Raw genomic sequence first — 16,206 nt, forward strand, 5'->3', positions numbered from 1 at the left:
TGACTGTATCTATACTGATGTTAATCCAGCTCCCTCACACTGTCACTCAGTAACCCCTCTCCCCCAGCACCCTGTGTTACTGACTGTGTCACTACTGATGTTAATCCAGCTCCCTCACACTGTCACTCAGTAACCCCTCTCCCCCAGCGCACTGTGTTACTGACTGTATCTCTACTGATGTTAATCCAGCTCCCTCACACTGTCACTCAGTAACCCCTCTCCCCCAGCACCCTGTGTTACTGACTGTATCTCTACTGATGTTAATCCAGCTCCCTCACACTGTCACTCAGTAACCCCTCTCCCCCAGCACCCTGTGTTACTGACTGTATCTCTACTGATGTTAATCCAGCTCCCTCACACTGTCACTCAGTAACCCCTTCCCCCGGCAACCTGTGTTACTGACTGTATCTCTACTGATGTTAATCCAGCTTCCTCGCTCTGTCACTCAGTAACCCCTCTCCCCCAGCACCCTGTGTTACTGACTGTATCTCTACTGACGTTAATCCAGCTCCCTCACACTGTCACTCAGTAACCCCTCTCCCCCAGCACCCTGTGTTACTGACTGTATCTCTACTGATGTTAATCCAGCTCCCTAACGCTGTCACTCAGTAACCCCTCTCCCCCAGCACCCTGTGTTACTGACTGTATCTGTACTGATGTTAATCCAGCTCCCTCACACTGTCACTCAGTAACCCCTCTCCCCAGCACCCTGTGTTACTGACTGTATCTCTACTGATGTTAATCCAGCTCCCTCACACTGACACTCAGTAACCCCTCTCCCCCAGCTCCCTCACACTGTCACTCAGTAACCCCTCTCCCCCAGCACCCTCACACTGACACTCAGTAACCTCTCTCCCCCAGCTCCCTCACACCGTCACTCAGTAACCCCTCTCCCCCCGCACCCTGTGTTACTGACTGTATCTCTACTGATGTTAATCCAGCTCCCTCACACTGTCACTCAGTAACCCCTCTCCCCAGCACCCTGTGTTACTGACTGTATCTCTACTGATGTTAATCCAGCTCCCTCACACTGTCACTCAGTATCCCCTCTCCCCCAGCACCCTGTGTTACTGACTGTATCTCTACTGATGTTAATCCAGCTCCCTCACACTGTCACTCAGTAACCCCTCTCCCCAGCACACTGTGTTACTGACTGTATCTCTGCTGATGTTAATCCAGCTCCCTCACACTGTCACTCAGTAACCCCTGTCCCCCAGCACCCTGTGTTACTGACTGTATCTCTACTGATGTTAATCCTGCCCCCTCACACTGTCACTCAGTATCCCCTCTCCCCCAGCACCCTGTGTTACTGACTGTATCTCTACTGGTGTTAATCCGGCTCCCCCACACTGTCACTCAGTAACCCCTCTCCCCCAGCACTCTGTGTTACTGACTGTATCTCTACTGATGTTAATCCAGCTCCCTCACACTGTCACTCTGTAACCCCTCTCCCCCCAGCGCCCTGTGTTACTGACTGTATCTCTACTGATGTTAATCCAGCTCCCTCACACTGTCACTCTGTAACCCCTCTCCCCAGCACCCTGTGTTACTGACTGTATCTCTACTGATGTTAATCCAGCTCCCTCACACTGTCACTCAGTAACCCCTCTCACCCAGCACCCTGTGTTACTGACTGTATCTCTACTGATGTGAATCCAGCTCCCTCACAGTGTCACTCAGTAACCCCTCTCCCCAGCACCCTGTGTTACTGACTGTATCTCTACTGATGTTAATCCAGCTCCCTCACACTGTCACTCAGTAACCCCTCTCCCCCCAGCACCCTGTGTTACTGACTGTATCTCTACTGATGTTAATCCAGCTCCCTCACACTGTCACTCAGTAACCTCTCTCCCCCAGCACCCTGTGTTACTGACTGTATCTCTACTGATGTTAATCCAGCTCCCTCACACTGTCACTCTGTAACCCCTCTCCCCCCAGCGCCCTGTGTTACTGACTGTATCTCTACTGATGTTAATCCAGCTCCCTCACACTGTCACTCTGTAACCCCTCTCCCCCCAGCGCCCTGTGTTACTGACTGTATCTCTACTGATGTTAATCCAGCTCCCTCACACTGTCACTCAGTAACCCCTCTCCCCCAGCAGCCTGTGTTACTGACTGTATCCCTACTGATGTTAATCCAGCTCCCTCACACTGTCACTCAGTAACTCCTCTCCTCCAGCACCATGTGTTACTGACTGTATCTCTACTGATGTTAATCCAGGTCCCTCACACTGTCACTCAGTAACCCCTCTACCCCAGCGCCCTGTGTTACTGACTGTATCTCTACTGATGTTAATCCAGCTCCCTCACACTGTCACTCAGTAACCCCTCTCCCCCAGCACCCTGTGTTACTGACTGTATCTCTACTGATGTTAATCCAGTTCACTCACACTGTCACTCAGTAACCCCTCTCCCCCAGCACCCTGTGTTACTGACTGTATCTCTACTGATGTTAATGCAGCTCCCCACACTGTCACTCTGTAACCCCTCTCCCCCCAGCACCCTGTGTTACTGACAGTATCTCTACTGATGTTAATGCAGCTCCCCACACTGTCACTCAGTAACCCCTCTCCCCCAGCACCCTGTGTTACTGACTGTATCTCTACTGATGTTAATGCAGCTCCCTCACACTGTCACTCAGTAACCCCTCACCCCCAGCACCCTGTGTTACTGACTGTATCTCTGCTGATGTGAATCCAGCTCCCTCACACTGTCACTCAGTAACCCCTCTCCCCCAGCACCCTGTGTTACTGACTGTATCTCTACTGATGTTAATCCAGCTCCCTCACACTGTCACTCAGTAACCCCTCTCCCCCAGCACCCTGCGTCACTGACTGTATCTCTACTGATGTTAATCCAGCACCCTCACACTGTCACTCAGTAACCCCTCTCCCCCAGCACCCTGTGTTACTGACTGTATCTCTACTGATGTTAATCCAGCTCCCTCACACTGTCACTCAGTAACCCCTCTCCCCCAGCACCCTGTGTTACTGACTGTATCTCTACTGATGTTAATCCAGCACCCTTACACTGTCACTCAGTAACCCCTCTCCCCCAGCACCCTGTGTTACTGACTGTATCTCTACTGATGTTAATCCAGCTCCCTCACACTGTCACTCAGTAACCCCTCTCCCCGAGCATCCCGTGTTACTGACTGTATCTCTACTGATGTTAATCCAGCTCTCCCACACTGTCACTCAGTAACTCCTCTCCCCCAGCACTCTGTGTTACTGACTGTATCTCTACTGATGTTAATCCAGCTCCCTCACACTGTCACTCAGTAACCCCTCTCCCCCAGAACAACGTGTTACTGACTGTATCTCTACTCATGTTAATCCAGCTCCCTCACACTGTCACTCAGTAACCCCTCTCCCCCAGCACCCTGTGTTACTGACTGTATCTCTACTGATGTTAATCCAGCTCCCTCACACTGTCACTCAGTAACCCCTCTCCCCCAGAACCCCGTGTTACTGACTGTATCTCTACTGATGTTAATCCAGCTCCCTCACACTGTCACTCAGTAACCCCTCTCCCCCAGCGCCCTGTGTTACTGACTGTATCTCTACTGATGTTAATCCAGCTCCCTCACACTGTCACTCAGTAACCCCTCTCCCCCAGAACACTGTGTTACTGACTGTATCTCTTCTGATGTTAATCCAGCTCCCTCACACTGTCACTCAGTAAACCCCTCTCCCCCAGCACCCTGTGTTACTGACTGTATCTCTACTGATGTTAATCCAGCTCCCTCACACTGTCACTCAGTAACCCCTCTCCCCCAGCACCCTGTGTTACTGACTGTACCTCTACTGATGTTAATCCAGCTACCTCAGACTGTCACTCAGTAACCCCTCTCCCCCAGCTCCCTGTGTTACTGACTGTATCTCTACTGATGTTAATCCAGCTCCCTCACACTGTCACTCAGTAACCCCTCTCCCCCAGCACCCTGTGTTACTGACTGTATCTCTACTGATGTTAATCCAGCTCCCTCACATTGTCACTCAGTATCCCCTCTCCCCCAGCACCCTGTGTTACTGACTGTATCTCTACTGATGTTAATCCAGCTCCCTCACACTGTCACTCAGTAACCCCTCTCCCCCAGCGCCCTGTGTTACTGACTGTATCTCTACTGATGTTAATCCAGCTCCCTCACACTGTCACTCAGTAACCCCTCTCCCCAGCACCCTGTGTTACTGTCTGTATCTCTACTGATGTTAATCCAGCTCCCCCACACTGTCCCTCAGTAACCCTCTCCCCCCAGCACACTGTGTTACTGACTGTATCTCTACTGATGTTAATCCAGCTCCCTCACACTGTCACTCAGTAACCCCTCTCCCCCAGCACCCTGTATTACTGACTGTATCTCTACTGATGTTAATCCAGCTCCCTCACACTGTCACTCAGTAACCCCTCTCCCCCAGCACCCTGTGTTACTGACTGTATCTCTACTGATGTTAATCCAGCTCCCTCGTACTGTCACTCAGTAACCCCGCTCCCCCAGCACCCTGTGTTACTGACTGTATCACTACTGATGTTAATCCAGCTCCCTCACACTGTCACTCAGTAACCCCTCTCCCCCAGCACCCTGTGTTACTGACTGTATCTCTACTGATGTTAATCCAGCTCCCTCACACTGTCACTCAGTAACCCCTCTCCCCCAGCACCCTGTGTTACTGACTGTATCTCTACTGATGTTAATCCACCTCCCTCACACTGTCACTCAGTAACCCCTCTCCCCCAGCACACTGTGTTACTGACTGTATCTCTACTGATGTTAATCCAGCTCCCTCACACTGTCACTCAGTAACCCCTCTCCCCCAGCACCCTGTGTTACTGACTGTATCTCTACTGATGTTAATCCAGCTCCCTCACACTGTCACTCAGTAACCCCTCTCCCCCAGCACCCTGTGTTACTGACTGTATCTCTACAAATGTTAATCCAGCTCCCTCACACTGTCACTCAGTAACCCCTCTCCCCAGCGCCCTGTGTTACTGACTGTATCTCTACTGATGTTAATCCAGCTACCTCACACTGTCACTCAGTAACCCTCTCCCCCAGCACCCTGTGTTACTGACTGTATCTCTACTGATGTTAATCCAGCTCCCTCACACTGTCACTCAGTATCCCCTCTCCCCCAGCACCCTGTGTTACTGACTGTATCTCTACTGATGTTAATCCAGCTCCCTCACACTGTCACTCAGTAACCCCTCTCCCCCCAGCACCCTGTGTTACTGACTGTATCTCTACTGATGTTAATCCAGCTCCCTCACACTGTCACTCAGTAACCCCTCTCCCCCAGCACCCTGTGTTACTGACTGTATCTCGACTGATGTTAATCCAGCTCCCTCACACTGTCACTCAGTAACCCCTCTCCCCCAGCACCCTGTGTTACTGACTATCTGTACTGATGTTAATCCAGCTCCCTCACACTGTCTCTCAGTAACCCCTCTCCCCCAGCGCCCTGTGTTACTGACTGTATCTCTACTGATGTTAATCCAGCTCCCTCACACTGTCACTCAGTAACCCCTCTCCCCCAGCACCCTGTGTTACTGACTGTATCCCTACAAATGTTAATCCAGCTCCCTCACACTGTCACTCAGTAACCCCTCTCCCCCAGCACCCTGTGTTACTGACTGTATCTCTACTGATGTTAATCCAGCTCCCTCACACTGCCACTCAGAAACCCCACTCCCCCCAGCACCCTGTGTTACTGACTGTATCTCTACTGATGTTAATCCAGCTCCCTCACACTGTCACTCAGTAACCCCTCTCCCCCAGCACCCTGTGTTACTGACTGTATCTCTACTGATGTTAATCCAGCTCCCTCACACTGTCACTCAGTAACCCCACTCCCCCCAGCACCCCGTGTTACTGACTGAATCTCAACTGATGTTAATCCATCTCCCTCACACTGTCACTCAGTAACCCCTCTCCCCCAGCACCCTGTGTTACTGACTGTATTTCTACTGATGTTAATCCAGCACCCTCACACTGTCACTCAGTAACCCCTCTCCCCCAGCACCCTGTGTTACTGACTGTATCTCTACTGATGTTAATCCAGCTCCCTCACACTGTCACTCAGTAACCCCTCTCTCCCAGCACCCTGTGTTACTGACTGTATCTCTACTGATGTTAATCCAGCTCCCTCACACTGTCACTCAGTAACCCCTCTCCCCCAGCACCCTGTGTTACTGACTGTATCTCTACTGATGTTAATCCAGCTCCCTCACACTGTCACTCAGTAACCCCTCGCCCCCAGCACCCTGTGTTACTGACTGTATCTCTACTGATGTTAATCTAGCTCCCTCACACTGTCACTCAGTAACCCCTCTCCCCCAGCACCCTGTGTTACTGACTGTATCTCTACTGATGTTAATCCAGCTCCCTCACACTGTCACTCACTAACCCCTTTCCCCCAGCACCCTGTGTTACTGACTGTATCTCTACTGATGTTAATCTAGCTCCCTCACACTGTCACTCAGTAACCCCTCTCCCCCAGCGCCCTGTGTTACTGACTGTATCTCTACTGATGTTAATCCCGCTCCCTCACACTGTCACTCAGTGACCCCTCTCCACCAGCACCCTGTGTTACTGACTGTATCTCTACTGATGTTCATCCAGCTCCCTCACACAGTCACTCAGTAACCCCTCTCCCCCAGCACCCTGTGTTACTGACTGTATCTCTACTGATGTTAATCCAGCTCCCTCAGACTGTCACTCAGTAACCCCTCTCCCCCAGCACCCTGTGTTACTGACTGTATCTCTACTGATGTTAATCCAGCTCCCTCACACTGTCACTCAGTATCCCCTCTCTCCCAGCACCCTGTGTTACTGACTGTATCTCTACTGATGTTAATCCAGCTCCCTCACACTGTCACTCAGTAACCCCTCTCCCCCAGCACCCTGTGTTACTGACTGTATCTCTACTGATGTTAATCCAGCTCCCTCACACTGTCACTCAGTATCCCCTCTCTCCCAGCACCCTGTGTTACTGACTGTATCTCTACTGATGTGAATCCAGCTCCCTCACATTGTCACTCAGTAACCCCCCCCAACACCCTGTGTTACTGACTGTATCTCTACTGATGTGAATCCAGCTCCCTCACACTGTCACTCAGTAACCCCTCTCCCCCAGCAACCTGTGTTACTGACTGTATCTCTACTGATGTTAATCCAGCTCCCTCACACTGTCACTCAGTAACCCCTCTCCCCCGGCACCCTGTGTTACTGACTGTATCTCTACTGATGTTAATCCAGCTCCCTCACACTGTCACTCAGTAACCCCTCTCCCCCAGCACCCTGTGTTACTGACTGTATCTCTACTGATGTTAATCCAGCTCCCTCACACTGTCACTCAGTAACCCCTCTCCCCCAGCACCCTGTGTTACTGACTGTATCTCTACTGATGTTATCCCAGCTCCCTCACACTGTCACTCAGTCACCCATCTCCCCCAGCACCCTGTGTTACTGTCTGTATCTCAACTGATGTTAATCCAGCTCCCTCACACTGTCACTCAGTAACCCCTCTCCCCCAGCACCCTGTGTTACTGACTGTATTTCTACTGATGTTAATCCAGCTCCCTCACACTGTCACTCAGTAACCCCTCTTCCCCGGCACCCTGTGTTACTGACTGTATCTCTACTGATGTTAATCCAGCTCCCTCACACTTTCACTCAGTACCCCCTCTCTCCCAGCACCCTGTGTTACTGTCTGTATCTCTACTGATGTTAATCCAGCTCCCTCACACTGTCACTCAGTAACCCCTCTCCCCCAGCACCCTGTGTTACTGACTGTATCTCTACTGATGTTAATCCAGCTCCCTCACACTGTCACTCAGTAACCCCTCCCCCCAGCACCCTGTGTTACTGACTGTATCACTACTGATGTTAATCCAGCTCCCTCACACTGTCACTCAGTAACCCCTCTCCCCCAGCTCCCTGTGTTACTGACTGTATCTCTACTGATGTTAATCCAGCTCCCTCACACTGTCACTCAGTAACCCCTCTCCCCCAGCACCCCGTGTTACTGACTGTATCACTACTGATGTTAATCCAGCTCCCTCACACTGTCACTCAGTAACCCCTCTCCCCCAGCTCCCTGTGTTACTGACTGTATCACTACTGATGTTAATCCAGCTCCCTAACGCTGTCACTCAGTAACCCCTCTCCCCAGCACCCTGTGTTACTGACTGTATCTCTACTGATGTTAATCCAGCTCCCTCACACTGTCACTCAGTAACCCCTCTCCCCCAGCAACCTGTGTTACTGACTGTATCTCTACTGATGTTAATCCAGCTCCCTCACACTGTCACTCAGTAACCCCTCTCCCCCAGCACCCTGTGTTACTGACTGTATCTCTACTGATGTTAATCCAGCTCCCTCACACTGTCACTCAGTAACCCCTCTCCCCCAGCACCCTGTGTTACTGACTGTATCTCTACTGATGTTAATCCAGCTCCCTCACACTGTCACTCAGTAACCCCTCTCCCCCAGCACCCTGTGTTACTGACTGTATCTGTACTGATGTTAATCCAGCTCCCTCACACTGTCACTCAGTAACCCCTCTTCCCCAGCACCCTGTGTTACTGACTGTATCTCTACTGATGTTAATCCAGCTCCCTCACACTGTCACTCAGTAACCCCTCTCCCCCAGCATCCTGTGTTACTGTCTGTATCTCTACTGATGTTAATCCAGCTCCCCCACACTGACACTCAGTAACCCCTCTCCCCCAGCACCCTGTGTTACTGACTGTATCTCTACTGATGTTAATCCAGCTCCCTCACACTGTCACTCAGTAACCCCTCTCCCCCAGCACCCTGTGTTACTGACTGTATCTCTACTGATGTTAATCCAGCTCCCTCACACTGTCACTCAGTAACCCCTCTCCCCCAGCACCCTGTGTTACTGACTGTATCTCTACTGATGTTAATCCAGCTCCCTCACAGTGTCGCTCAGTAACCCCTCTCCCCCAGCACCCTGTGTTACTGTCTGTATCTCTACTGATGTTAATCCAGCTCCCTCACACTGACACTCAGTAACCCCTCTCCCCCAGCACCCTGTGTTACTGACTGTATCTCTACTGATGTTAATCCAGCTCCCTCACAGTGTCGCTCAGTAACCCCTCTCCCCCAGCACCCTGTGTTACTGTCTGTATCTCTACTGATGTTAATCCAGCTCCCTCACACTGTCACTCTGTAACCCCTCTCCCCAGCACCCTGTGTTACTGACTGTATCTCTACTGATGTTAATCCAGCTCCCTCACACTGTCACTCAGTAACCCCTCTCCCCCAGCTCCCTGTGTTACTGACTGTATCTCTACTGATGTTAATCCAGCTCCCTCACACTGTCACTCAGTAACCCATCTCCCCCAGCACCCTGTGTTACTGACTGTATCTCTACTGATGTTAATCCAGATCCCTCACACTGTCACTCAGTAACCCCTCTCCCCCAGCACCCTGTGTTACTGACTGTATCTCTACTGATGTTAATGCAGCTCCCTCACACTGTCACTCAGTAACCCCTCTCCCCCAGCACCCTGTGTTACTGACTGTGTCTCTACTGATGTTAATCCAGCTCCCTCACTCTGTCACTCAGCAACCCCTCTCCCCCAGCACCCTGTGTTACTGACTGTATCTCTACTGATGTTAATCCAGCTCCCTCACACTGTCACTCAGTAACCACTCTCCCTGTATCAATCCCAAATTGATTGACAATCGCTCGACCCCCCCCACCCACCCTCCACCTCCCTGGCTGGTTTAACAGCTCACACTTCATTTAAATTCTCTTTTCAGTGGGATCTGTTGTTCTCGGGGACGAGATGCCGGAGCGGAGATTTGACCGAGGAAGGCGGTGCTGGGACAGTGGTTAGCACTGCTGACTCGCAGCTCCAGGATCCCGGGTTCGATTCCCGTCCTGGTCACTGTCTGTGCGGAGTCTGCACATCCTCCCCGTGTCTGCGTGGGTTTCCTCCGGGTGCTCCGGTTTCCTCCCACAGTCCAGCCTTCTGCCGATTAGGGATTGGCCTGGTGAAATTGCTCCTTAGTGTCTAAAAAGGTTGGGTGGGGGCGACTTTGGATTGTTATTGGTTGCGGATGACGCAGACTGGAGATCGCAACGGTTTCCACTCGCTGAACTGTAACCACCGCGCTTCCTCTGGCAGACTGGTGCAAGAGTCTCGCATCACCTCGCAGACCAGCCTCAAACATTCGCTCAGATCACCCTGCAGCTGCCCTCAAAGCCATCGTTGTTCGTCCCGGGAATTCGCCACTGCCTCTCCTTTCTCGATGGCGGGCATTTCTCTTCCTCCTCGCTGTTAACGACTGCTCCTGCACTCCCATAAACTCATGAAAGAAGGCTGCAGGACACGGGCAGTCTGACAGAGTGGGGCAGTGGGATTAGTTTGGGGATTGATAAAGGGCTATGGGGAGAGAGTGGGGCAGTGGGATTAGTTTAAGATTGATACAGGGCTATGGGGAGAGAGCGGGACAGTGGGATTAGTTTGGGGATTGATACAGGGCTATGGGGAGAGTGCGGGGCAGTGGGATTAGTTTGGGGATTGATACAGGGCTATGGGGAGAGTGCGGGGCAGTGGGATTAGTTTGGGGATTGATACAGGGCTATGGGGGGAGAGTGGGGCAGTGGGATTAGTTTGGGGATTGATACAGGGCTATGGAGAGAGAGTGGGGCATTGGGACTAGTTTGTGGATTGATACAGGGCTGTGGGGAAAGAGTGGGGCAGTGGGATTAGTTCGGGGATTGATACAGGGCTATGTGGAGAGAGTGGGGCAGTGGGATTAGTTTGGGGATTGATACAGGGCTATGGGGAGAGAGTGGGGCAGTGGGATTAGTTTGGGATTGATACAGGGCTATGGGGGGAGAGTGGGGCAGTGGGATTAGTTTGGGGATTGATACAGGGCTATGGGGAGAGTGGGGCAGTGGGATTAGTTTGTGGATTGATACAGGGCTGTGGGGAAAGAGTGGGGCAGTGGGATTAGTTCGGGGATTGATACAGGGCTATGTGGAGAGAGTGGGGCAGTGGGATTAGTTTGGGGATTGATACAGGGCTATGGGGAGAGAGTGGGGCAGTGGGATTAGTTTGGGGATTGATACAGGGCTACGGGGAGAGAGTGGGGCAGTGGGATTAGTTTTGGATTGATACAGGGATATGGGGAGAGAGTGGGGCAGTGGGATTAGTTTGGGATTGATACAGGGCTATGGGGAGAGAGTGGGGCAGTGGGATTAGTTTGGGGATTGATACAGGGCTCTGGGGAGAGAGTGGGGCAGTGGGATTAGTTTTGGATTGATACAGGGATATGGGGAGAGAGTGGGGCAGTGGGATTAGTTTGGGATTGATACAGGGCAATGGGGAGAGTGGGGCAGTGGGATTAGTTTGGGGATTCATACAGGGCTATGGGGAGAGAGCGGGACAGTGGGATTAGTTTGGGGATTGATACAGGGCTATGGGGAGAGAGTGGGGCAGTGGGATTAGTTTGGGATTGATACAGGGCTATGGGGAGAGAGTGGGGAAGTGGGATTAGTTTGGGATTGATACAGGGCTATGGGGAGAGAGCGGGGCAGTGGGATTAGTTTGGGATTGATACAGGGCTATGGCGAGAGAGTGGGGCAGTGGGATTAGTTTGGGGATTGATACAGGGCTATGGGGAGAGAGTGGGGCAGTGGGATTAGTTTGGGCATTGATACAGGGCTATGGAGAGAGAGTGGGGCAGTGGGATTTTTGGGGATTGATACAAGGCTATGGGGAGATATTGAGGCAGTGGTATTAGTTTGGGGATTGATACAGGGCTATGGGGAGAGAGCGGGGCAGTGTGATTAGTTTGGGGATTGATACAGGGCTATGGGTAGAGAGTGGGGCAGTGGGATTAGTTTGTGTATTGATACAGGGCTATGGGAAGAGAGTGGGGCAGTGGGATTAGTTTGGGATTGATACAGGGCTACGGGGAGAGAGCGGGGCAGTGCGATTAGTTTGGGCATTGATACAGGGCTATGGGGAGAGAGTGGGGCAGTGGGATTAGTTTGTGGATTGATACAGGGCTATGGGGAGAGAGCGGGGCAGTGGGATTAGTTTGGGGATTGATACAGGGCTATGGGGAGATATTGAGGCAGTGGGATGAGTTTGGGGATGGATACAGGGCTATGGGGAGTGAGCGGGGCAGTGGGATGAGTTTGGGGATTGATACAGGGCTATGGGGAGAGAGCGGGGCAGTGGGATTAGTTTGGGGATTGATACAGGGCTATGGGGAGAGAGCGGGGCAGTGGGATTAGTTTGGGGATGGATACAGGGCTATGGGGAGAGAGTGGGGCAGTGGGATTAGCTTGGGGATTGATACAAGGCTATGGGGAGATATTGAGGCAGTGGTATTAGTTTGGGGATTGATACAGGGCTATGGGGAGAGAGCGGGGCAGTGTGATTAGTTTGGGGATTGATACAGGGCTATGGGTAGAGAGTGGGGCAGTGGGATTAATTTGTGTATTGATACAGGGCTATGGGAAGAGAGTGGGGCAGTGGGATTAGCTTGGGATTGATACAGGGCTACGGGGAGAGAGCGGGGCAGTGCGATTAGTTTGGGGATTGATACAGGGCTATGGGGAGAGAGTGGGGCAGTGGGATTAGTTTGGGGATTGATACAGGGCTATGGGTAGAGAGTGGGGCAGTGGGATTAGTTTGGGATTGATACAGGGCTATGGGGAGAGAGCGGGGCAGTGGGATTAGTTTGGGATTGATAGAAGGCTATGGGGAGAGAGTGGGGCAGTGGGATTAGTTTGGAGATTGATACAGGGCTATGGGGAGAGAGTGGGATTAGTTTGGGGATTGATACAGGGCTATGGAGAGAGAGTGGTGCAGTGGGATTAGAACATGGAACATAGAAAAATACAGCACAGAACAGGCCCTTCGGCCCACGATGTTGTGCCGAACCTTTGTCCTAGATTAATCATAGATTATCATTGAATTTACAGTGCAGAAGGAGGCCATTCGGCCCTTTGAGTCTGCACCGGCTCTTGGAAGGAGCACCCTACCCAAACTCAACACCTCCACCCTATCCCCATAACCCAGTAACCCCACCCAACACTAAGGGCAATTTTGGACACTATGGGCAATTTATCATGGCCAATCCACCTAACCTGCCAATCTTTGGACTGTGGGAGGAAACCGGAGCACCCGGAGGAAACCCACGCACACACGGGGAGGATGTGCAGACTCCGCACAGACAGTGACCCAAGCCGGAATCGAACCTGGGACCCTGGAGCTGTGAAGCAATTGTGCTATCCACAATGCTACCGCGCTGTCCTTAAGAACAAATAAATCTACACTATATCATTCTACCGTAATCCATGTACCTATCCAATAGCCGCTTGAAGGTCCCTAATGTTTCCGACTCAACTACTTCCACTGGCAGTGCATTCCATGCCCCCACTACTCTCTGGGTAAAGAACCTAGCTCTGACATCCCCCCCCCTATATCTTCCACCTTTCACCTTAAATTGATGTCCCCTTGGACGTCCGGTTGCGGCTATGTGGAGCTAAGCCACATGAATTGGCAGCTCCCCCGAAGACGGACTTTCGGGCTCGATAGAAGAGCCCCAACGGGATTTTTTACACAGCCAACCCGTGGGGAAGAGAGGAGAGAGGTCCCCCACTAACCTGTATGGACCGGACCCGCAGCGAAACGGCCAAATAAACGGCACTGGAGCAGCGGGAGAAGAAGGGTAAAATAAACAAAATGGCGGCGGCCGGGGACAAAGAAGAGATGCAAGAATTCATCAAGCGCTGCTTCGAGGAGCTGCGCAAGGAGATGGTGGCGCCTATGTTGGCAATAATTGAAGGACTTGGGGCAACCCAGAAAGCCCACGAGGTGAAGATCCAGGAGATCCAGGACAAAGTGAGTGAGAATGAGGACGAGCTCTTGGGCCTGGCGGTGAGAGTGGAGCGGCACGAGGTGCTACACAAGACGTGGGCGGGAAGACTCGAAGACCTGGAGAACAGGTCGAGGAGAAACAATTGGAGGATCCTGGGTCTCCCAGAAGGAGTGGAGGGGGCCGACGCCGCGGCATATGCGGGCACGATGATCGGGGCGCTGATGGGCGCGGAGGCCCCCCCCCGGGGTTGCTGGAGCTGGACGGGGCGCACCGGGTGCTGGCGAGGAGGCCCAAGGCAAACGAGGCGAGGGTGGTGTGATTTCAACGGTTCACAGATAGAGGGTCCTGAAATGGGCCAAGAAGGAGCGGAGCAGCAAGTGGGACAACGCTGAGGTTAGAATATACCCGGACTGGAGCACGGAGGTCGCTAAGCGGAGAGCGGGTTTCAACCGGGCCAAAGCGGTGCTGCATCGGAAAGGAGTGAAATTTGGAATGTTGCAGCCAGCGCGACTGTGGGTTACACATAACGGCCAACACCACGACTTTGAAACGCCCGAAGAGGCGTGGACCTTTATACAAGCTGAAAAGTTGGACTCTAATTGAGGGTTTGTGAGGGTGGAGGGTATTTGAGGGTTGAAGTATGATGGCGGTTGTATATAGGGGGGCAAGCACGCGCAGGGAATGTTACATGGGCTGGGGGAGAGAGACAAGGCCACGACAGAAGCTGCGTCGGGGGGGAGGTGGGGCAGGCTCTGGAAAGCGCGGGGTTTTTCTCCCGCGCGCGGGAAGGTGAGAGGGGGAGCGTAGGAACGTCTATTGATGGGGAGATTCCCACACACGGGGGTGAAAGGGACGGCGGGGGAAGCGGGGGTCAGCAGGCGTCAGCTGACTTACGGGAGGGATATGGGGGGAGCAAAAAAACTAGACAGGGGTCTAGCGGGGGGGAGGGAAGGGGGGGGGGGGGAAACAGGGTTGCTGCTGCACTGGCCGAAAGGGAATGGGACACAGAAGAGGTGGCCGGGACAGAGGTGAGGGCGACGCGGACACGGGACTGGCCCAGAAAAGGAGATGGCTAGTCGGTGGGGCGTGGGGGGGGGGGGGGGTGAGAGCCCCTCCAATCCGGCTGATAACGTGGAATGTGAGGGGCCTGAATGGGCCGGTGAAGAGGGCTCGAGTGTTCGCGCACTTGAAGGGACTGAAGGCGGGACGTGGCCATGCTCCAAGAGACACACCTGAAGGTGGCGGACCAGGTCAGGCTAAGAAGGGGATGGGTAGGACAGGTATTTCACTCGGGACTGGACGCGAAAAACAGAGGGGTGACAATTCTGGTGGGAAAACATGGGTCATTTGAGGCCAAGACTATCGTAGCGGACAATGGAGGGCGATATGTAATGGTGAGCGGTAGGCTGCAAGGGACGTGGGTGGTGTTGGTAAACGTATACGCCCCGAACTGGGATGATGCAGGATTCATGAAGCGGATGTTGGGGCGCATTCCGGACCTGGAGATAGGAGGACTGATAATGGGAGGGGACTTTAATACAGTGTTGGATCCAGCACTGGACCGCTCCAGATCAAGGACGGGAAAGAGGCCGGCGGCGGCCAGGGTGCTCAGGGGGTTTATGGATCAGATGTGGGGAGTGGACCCGTGGAGATTTGCAAGACCGCAGGTCAGGGAATTTTCTTTCTTCTCCCATGTGCACAAGGCTTACTCCCGGGTAGACTTCTTTGTGCTGGGCAGGGCGCTCATCCCGAGGGTGGAGGGGACGGAGTATTCGGCCATAGCCGTTTCGGACCATGCCCCGCACTGGGTGGAAGTGGGGCTGGGAGAGGAGAGGGACCAACGCCCGCTGTGGTTGGATGTGGGACTGCTGGCAGATGAGGTGGTGTGTGGGAAGGTGAGGGGGTGTATCGAAAGGTACCTGGAGGCCAACGACAACGGGGAGGTGCGGGTGGGGGTGGTATGGGAGGCGTTGAAGGCGGTGATCAGGGGAGAGCTAATCTCCATCAGGGCTCATAGGGAGAAGACAGAGGGTATGGAAAGGGAGAGGTTCGTGGGGGAGATTTTGCGAGTGGACAGGAGATACGCAGAGGCCCCGGAGGAAAGATTACTTGGGGAAAGGTGACGGCTCCAGACGGAGTTTGACCTGTTGACCACGGGGAAGGCGGAGGCACAGTGAAGGAAGGCGCAGGGGGCGACCTACCAGTATGGGGAAAAGGCTAGTCGGATGCTGGCACACCAGCTCCGTAAGAGGACGGCAGCGAGGGAAATAGGGGGAGTCAAAGATGGTGGGGGAGCCATGGTCCAGAGTGCAACGGAAATAAATAAGGTATTC

The sequence above is a fragment of the Scyliorhinus torazame genome, chromosome 5 (genome assembly GCF_047496885.1).
Source record: "Scyliorhinus torazame isolate Kashiwa2021f chromosome 5, sScyTor2.1, whole genome shotgun sequence".
Classification (NCBI taxonomy): Eukaryota; Metazoa; Chordata; class Chondrichthyes; order Carcharhiniformes; family Scyliorhinidae; genus Scyliorhinus; species Scyliorhinus torazame.